Raw genomic sequence first — 7,693 nt, 5'->3', positions numbered from 1 at the left:
TGAGTTCACTACTGTTACAGGCAGGAGCATTCCACGATATTACTATTCTCCGAGTAAACAACTAACTTCTGACATCTGTTCTGTATCTATCATCACTATATTTAAAGCCTCGTGATAGCCATCACTATCCGAGGAATAAGGCTTTCACTGTCTGCCCTATCTAATCATCTTATCATCTTGTATGTCTCTATTAAGTCTCCTCTCATCCTTCTCTCTCACGAAAACAGCCTCAGGTCCCTTAGCCATAAGACCTTCTCGCCATACCAGGCAATACCCTGGTAAATCTCCTCTGCATCCGTTCCAATGCTTCCACATCGTTCCTATAATATGGCGAAAGAGCTGTACGCAGTACCCCAAGTGCAGGTGCACCAGATTTGTGTACAGCAGGATACCAGCCATAGCATTGCTATATTAGTAAGGTCATAGAGAGTATAAAATGGAAGGTTGCTAAATATTAGTCGGGATACAGAATTCATTAGCAAAGGCGTGAAGGTGAAATTGTATCATAGGCTGCTGAGGGCACAACTGGCATACTACGTGCATATCTGTAATCCGAATTACAGACTGGACGTGTTTGCACGAAGGAAGACCATAAGGAGATTCACCAGGATGTCGCTGGGCAGATTTACATAGAGGCTGTCTCAACTGGAGAGATTTAGTCATGAACAGAGACTGCAAAGCATGACATTCTATATCTTAGTGCAGAGGAGATTGAAAGCTGAGGTGATTGAGATTAATATATATAGACAAAATAGATTGTTCCCCAATGTGGAGGCATCAGAGACCACGGGGACATGAAATTAAGGTGAGAGCTACAAGGTTCAAAGGAGATGTGAGGCAAAAACGTTACATCCAATGACTGCTGGGGGCCTGGAAGTCACTACCTGTAAGATTGTTAGAGGCCGAAACGCTCAATATATTTTAGAAAGTTTGAGAAGTGTAACTAAAATGTCAAGGTATGGTAGGCAAAGGGAAAGTTGATGGAAAATGGAATTGAACCAGTTCGTTGACTGTTTTGGTCCTTGTAGAACTTATGGGCAGAAGGGCCCTTTTCCTGTGGTGTCGATCTGAATGACTCTCATTCCATAACTAAGCATGCTGACGGAAAAAAGCTCCAATTATTTGTCTAAGGCTGCCACAGCCTTTGGCTTCAACACATCTGTACCTCGATCTCCACCATTGCTTGAGCCAGTAGTTGTGGAAACAACACTAACAATTAATATCATGTAACTTATTTATAGGACTTGTAGGAATCCTTTTAACAATCCTTGATGTTTAAACATGTATTTTAGTACACAGTGCAAAACACAGAATTGCACACATACACAAACACACACACACACAAAGCACAGACAGACTTGCCCTCCCAGTCTCAAGTTGGTTGAAAAAGTGACTCAAGCACGCTACAACACCCAAACGTTACTTTCACCACTAGATTTGAGTTTCCATGAAAAGCATTTGACCTGAAAGGGCGTTAACTGAAATCATTTGCCCAGAAACTAAAAGCAGTACCCAACTCCATTAACAGAGCTCAAGTTTTCACGATGACTTAATACCAGCTCAGAAAAAAATAGAACATTGTCTCTCAGGGATTGTCCTCTCTTCTCTGTCTTAGGATTTCACTTCACTGGCATCAGCTTGTGCTGACTGAACTCCTCAGAATTACTCTTCACCCACTGACAGAAGAGGCATCATGAGTTTGGCTGAGGCACTTTCATTCTATCGGGAGGCGATCAACATAGGAATATATTTCAGGAAATCGAGAGGATCTACTTCCCGCTACTTGCTGCTGTTAGTGTCCCCCGTAAGTGTTAGCGTCGGTTATCAATTCTATAAACGGTGTTGCACTCTTTCTTTTTGTCCAGAATTCTACGCTGTCTTCTTTCTTTCAAAATAGTCTGTCCTATCCTCTGTATGTGTTATTGGTTCCTCCTCACTCCTTTCGTGCGCATGGTGAATTGTAACCCGGTGATAGACCAGTCAACACTGTAACGACTGGAGGCATTTTGGCTGGATTCACAGCTGCTAATCGTTGTTGGTTTAGGCTTATGTTCTCGATACCAAGTGAGGAAGGACCATATGAAGTCTTCTGCAAATGTTTGCTTTCTATTTTTCATTATAGACCATAGATGCTGAATACATCATGATCATTACCTATTGACGTTATATTTCAGGCATGAGAATAATGAGAAGTCAGATACATACAAAGTCACAGATATTTATACCCACAGACAATTACACAGTTACCTTAACAATCTCTCCCACACACTCTGTCGTTTTTTTCACATTCTCTCAACAATGCAACATCTCCTTCACACACTCTTGCACACATGTATTCACACAAACAGTCAAACACCCTGCCCGTATTTCGTATATATTTGAATGGAAAACTTTGCACAAATCCTCAAGCATACATTCACACGAATATACGCACAAACCCACACATGCACACAACGTTCACGCACAGTCACTCGAACATATATGCTTATTCATTCGTTCTGTGAGACACATATACATGGGCATCCGTCTACAGTCGTTATACAGTATTTGTCATCTCTCAATATAGGACATAGAAAAGTACAGCACAGAACAGCCCCTTCGGCTCACGATGTTGTGCCGAAATGTAATCCTAATGTAAAATATAGTAACTTAACCGACGCAACCCAAAACTCATTGCTATCCATGTGCATTTTCAGCAGTCGCTTCAATGTCCCCAATGACGCTGCCTCCACCACCACAGGTGGCAACGCATTCCATTCATTCACAACTCTCTACGTAAAGAACCTCTGACGTCTCCTTTATACCTTCCTCCTAATATCTTCAAATTATGACTTCTCATAACAGTCAATCCTGCCCTGGGGAAAAGTCTCGGACTATTGACTCTATCTGTTCCTCCCATTACCTTGTATACCTCGATTAGTTCTCCTTTTTTCCTGCTTCTCTCCAGTGAGAAACGTTAAAGCTTATTGAACCTTTCTGCATAAGGCAGGACCACCGGTCCAGACAGCATCCTGGTAAACATTCTTTAAACCCTCTGCAAAGTCTCTGTTCCTTTCCTATAGTAGGGCTACCAGAACTGGACACATTATTCCAAGTCTGATCTCACCAGGGGCTTGTAGAGCTGCAGCAAAACCTCGTGGATATTAAACCCGATCCCCTTGTTAATGAAAACCAAAACACCATATGCTTTCTTGACAACACATGGGTAGCAACTTTGAGGGATCTGTGTAATTGCATATCCAGATCCGTCTATTCCTCCACACTGCCAAGAATCCTGTCTTTAATCCTATATTCAGCATTCGAGTTTGTCCATCAAAATGCATCACTTCACATTTATCCAGTTTGAACTCCATCTGCCATTTCTCAGCCCAGCACTGCATTCTGTCTATGTCGGGCTGCAGCCTACAGTAGCCCTCGATGCTATCGACAACTCCTCCAATCTTTGTGTCATCTGCAAATTCACTAACCCACCCCCCAGCCTCCTCATACAAGTCATTTATAAAAACTACAAAGAGCAGAGGCCATGAACAGAGCCCTGTGGGACATCACTCAACACTGTTCTCTAGGCAGAATCCATTTCGTCTACAACCACTGTCAGCCAGCCAATTCTGAATCCAGATAGCCAAATCTCCTTGAATCCCATACTTCCTGACTTTATGAATGAGCATTCCATGGGTACTCTATCAAATACTTTGCTGGAGTCCATATTCACCGCATCCACTGCTCGACCGTCGTCGATCTGTCTTTACATCTTCTCAAAAAACTCAATAAGCGAGGTGAGGCATGACGTGCCACCCACAAAGCCATGCTGACTGTCTTTAATCACATTATGCTTTGCCATATAGTCATAAATCCTATCCCTCAGAATTATTTCCAAAACTTTGCTGACCACAGACGTAAGACTGACTGGTATGTAATTGCCAGATATCTCCCTATTACCCTTATTGAAAAGAGGGACATTTGCCTCCTTCCAGTCCTCCGGTACGACTCCCGTGGAGGGTTAGGAGGCAAATATCCTCACCAGAACCTTCGCAACCTCCTTTCTCGCTTCCCGGAGCAGCCGTTATATAGAACACAAAGCGAGAAACATAGAACCTAGAACAGAACAGCACAGCGCAGGCCCTTCATCCTTCGAATTTGTGTCAACATTCCATTGTACACTGAGGTCAAAATAACCTACATATCGAAATTTTACTATTACCCATGTGCCTGTCCAAGAGTCGCTTAAATGTCCCTAATGGACCTGAATCCTTTACTACTACTGGCAATACATTCCGCGCACCCACCACTCTCTGTGTAAAGCACCTACCTTGAAATCTACTCCAAACATTCCACCAATCACCAGAACATTATGCACCCTCTCGATGGCCATTTCCATCCTGGGAAAAAAATTATCCTACTATCCACTCTAAGTATGTCTCTCTTTATCATGTACACCTCGATCCATGCACCTCTTATCCCTCGTTGCTGCAAAGAGAAAATACCTAATTCCTCAACCTTTCTTTACAACACATGCCCCTGTTCCAGGCAGCATCCGAGTAAGCCACCTCTGCACCCTCTCTAAAACCTCCACATGCTTCCTATAAGTGTGGTCTAACCAGAGCTTTGTGGAACTGGAGCATAACCTTGCAGCTGTTCGACTCAATCCTCCGCTAATGAAAACCAATACACCATACGCCTTCTTAACAACTTTGTTAACTTGCTCAGAAGACTTGAAGGATCTATGGACGTGGACCCCAGAATACGTCTGTTGCTCCACACTGCCAAGAATTCTGCCTTTAACGCTGCATACAAATTAGACCTTCCAAAATAAATAATCTCACATTTTTCCAGGTTGAACTCCATCCTACACATATCATCCCAGCTCTCCATTCTGTGAATATCTACAAAAGCCCTCCACACTATCCAATAATCCAGTATCCTTCGTCTCATCAGCAAACATACTAACCCAACCTTCCACTTACTCATTTAAGTCATTTATAAAAATTACAAAGGGTAGAAGTCCCAAAACCAATTCTGTGGCATACCCACTGGTCACCAAATTCCAAGGCTGAATAGTTTCCATCTACTACCACTCTCCAGCTTCTGTGGACTAGCAGTTCTGTATCCAGACAGACAGATTTCCCTGCATTCGACATCTGCTTACCTTCTGAATGAGCCTACCACGGGGACACTTATCAAACTCCTTGTTAAAACCCATGTACATCACAGCCTCTGTTTTACATTCATTTATGTGTTTTGTCACATCCCCAAATAATTTAATTAGGTTTTGAGGCATTACCTGCCCCTCACGAAGACATGCTGACTTTCTCTAATCAAGCTATGGTTTCCAAATAATAATAAATCCTGTCTCTCAAAATACACTCGAATAATGTGCTTACTTTGGACGTAAGACTGATTGGTCTGTAGTTCCCAGGACTATCGCTGTTTCCTCTCTTGAAAATCCTCAAATTAATTGGCATTACGCCGGTAGACAATGAGGATGCACAGTTCATCGCCAAAGGCGCAGCAATCCCTTCCCTTTCTTCCTGTAGAAAATTTGAGTATATCCCATCTGGTCCTATGTATCCTCAGGTATTTCAAAATTTTCAGCACATCCTATTTCTGAACATCAACCTGCTTGAACTTATCAGTCAGTTTCAAGTTGTTTTCAGAAACATGAAAGTCGCTCTCAGGAGTGAAATCTGAGGCAAAGTATTCATTAAGTACCTCCCTGTCTTCTCCGACTCTAGACAAAAGTTCCCTCCACAATCGGGCCTACCCTCATCCTGGCCATCCTCTTGTTCCCTACATAAGGAAAAGCTTTACGGTTTTCCTTAATCCTACTCACTAAAACGTTTTCATGCTCCATTCTTGCTTTCCTAAGTCCATTCTTCAGCTCACCCCTGGACCCCGTGTAACTCTCCTAGAGTCCTGCCTCATTCTTCCCTCCTCAACCTTATGTCAGCTTCCTTATTCTTCTTGGCTAGATTGTCCACACCATTTGTCAACGTTAACCGTACATTTCCATTTTCTGTCTCAGTGGCACAAACTTCTCGAGCACTATCAGCACCTGCTCCCGAAACACATTTCTATTTTGCATTTGCCTGAGAACATCTGTTCCCAATGTGGCCTCCCCAATTCCTGCTAATAGAATTATAATTACCCTTCCCTCGTTTAAATACTTTCCCATGCTGTCTATTTCTATCCCTTTCCATGAGCCTCGTGAATGTCAGGGAACGTCACTAAAATGCTCTCTCATCAATAGGTTTTACATCTGGCATGGTTTGTTGCCAAACACCAAATCAAATGCATTCTCCCCTCCAGTTGGGACCGGAGTCCTTCCTAGACATACGTCACAAAAGCTGCTCCATCCAAACGATTTGAACTAAGGAGGTTCCAATCAAATTTAGAAAAGTTTAAGTCACCCGTGGCAATTACCCTGTTACTTCTGCACGTTTCCAGTATCTGCTTCCTGATCTGTTCCTCTTTGTCTCTGTTGTTATTAGGAGCCTGTGAAAAACTCCCAATGAAGCGACTGCTCCATTCCTGTTTCTGATCCACACATATTGACCCTCCATGCAAACCTTACTCGACAATTGTCCTTTCTGCAGCTCAAATGTTACCCCGATAAGTAATGCCACACCCCACACCTATTTACTTTCCGCTCTCTTCCTTTTGAAGCATCTAAACCCTGGACTATCTAACAACCATTCCTGCCCCTTCTCTGTAACATAAAAGTCTCTGTAATGGTCACAATGCAGTTCCAAATACTGACTCATGCTTTAAGTTTGTCACCATTATTCCTGATAAATTTTGTGTTCAGGTAAACTCAGTTCAACCCATCACACTAACTGCACATTTGCCCTATCAACCGTCTATCCCTCTTCACAGACTCTTGGCACTCTGTATCTAGCTGTTCGCTACCTTCTCCGGCCTCTTGTCTGGAGCTCCTCTTTCCAAGCCCGTATCAATCTAGGTGAAACCATTCTGAACAGCTCCAGCAAACATCTGCCCAGGATATTGTTGGCTATCCAGTTCAGGTGGAAGCAGTTATTCTGTGCAGGTCTCAGGTGTACAATTGTCCAAGGAAAACTGATGATGAGTTTCCTTCCTTGATTGTGGCATAACCTCCACTGAAGGGGACCCACAGTTCGATTTGGAATGGGATTCCTGGATTTGGATCCAGCGACACTGAATGAATGATCACTTTATTTTAATGTCAATGGCGTGTGTATAACTCAGTGGGGAACGTACAGAGTTCAAAATCTAATGTATCTACTACCCTTCTTGAGGCATGCAAGTGTAATCATGGGTTGGAAAGATGCTGTTGGAGGAGATAGCATTATGCCTGTACATAGTTAACACTACTGCAATGGTGTGTCAATCGTTGAGTGAGTGAATGCTGAATTTTTCGTTCGCTGCCGTACATATCATTTTATAATGAACGTGTTTCATTTCGCAGTTAACGTAATAACGATTGCAATCCTTTCCCGGGGAAAGTGCGGATTGTGTGGATGTGTCACTCGCTACCTCGTGACCATGGCAATAGCAGATCTGCTGGTGGTGCTCCTCGACCTGATATTGAGACATATTCCCATTCTTTTTCCAGAAAACTTTCTTTTCCTAAGATACATGGATATGTGTAGCATTCACGCGGTCCTGCTGTTGCAGTCACAGACTGCTCTGTCTGGTTCACTGTCGCATTCACCTT

At 43.0% G+C, this 7,693-nt stretch overlaps 1 pseudogene; it reads left to right on the top strand.

The window, feature by feature from the left end:
* The first annotated feature begins 1,693 nt into the window (after positions 1-1,693).
* Positions 1,694-7,693, top strand: part of LOC148134811 (putative G protein-coupled receptor 139) — a 6,653-nt pseudogene continuing 653 nt past the window's right edge.

Source organism: Chiloscyllium plagiosum, unplaced genomic scaffold, assembly GCF_037043375.1.
Source record: "Chiloscyllium plagiosum isolate Xiang-an unplaced genomic scaffold, Cpla_swu_hap1 HiC_scaffold_52, whole genome shotgun sequence".
In the NCBI taxonomy this organism is placed as follows: Eukaryota; Metazoa; Chordata; class Chondrichthyes; order Orectolobiformes; family Hemiscylliidae; genus Chiloscyllium; species Chiloscyllium plagiosum.
This window is presented reverse-complemented; position numbering and strand designations above follow the sequence as displayed.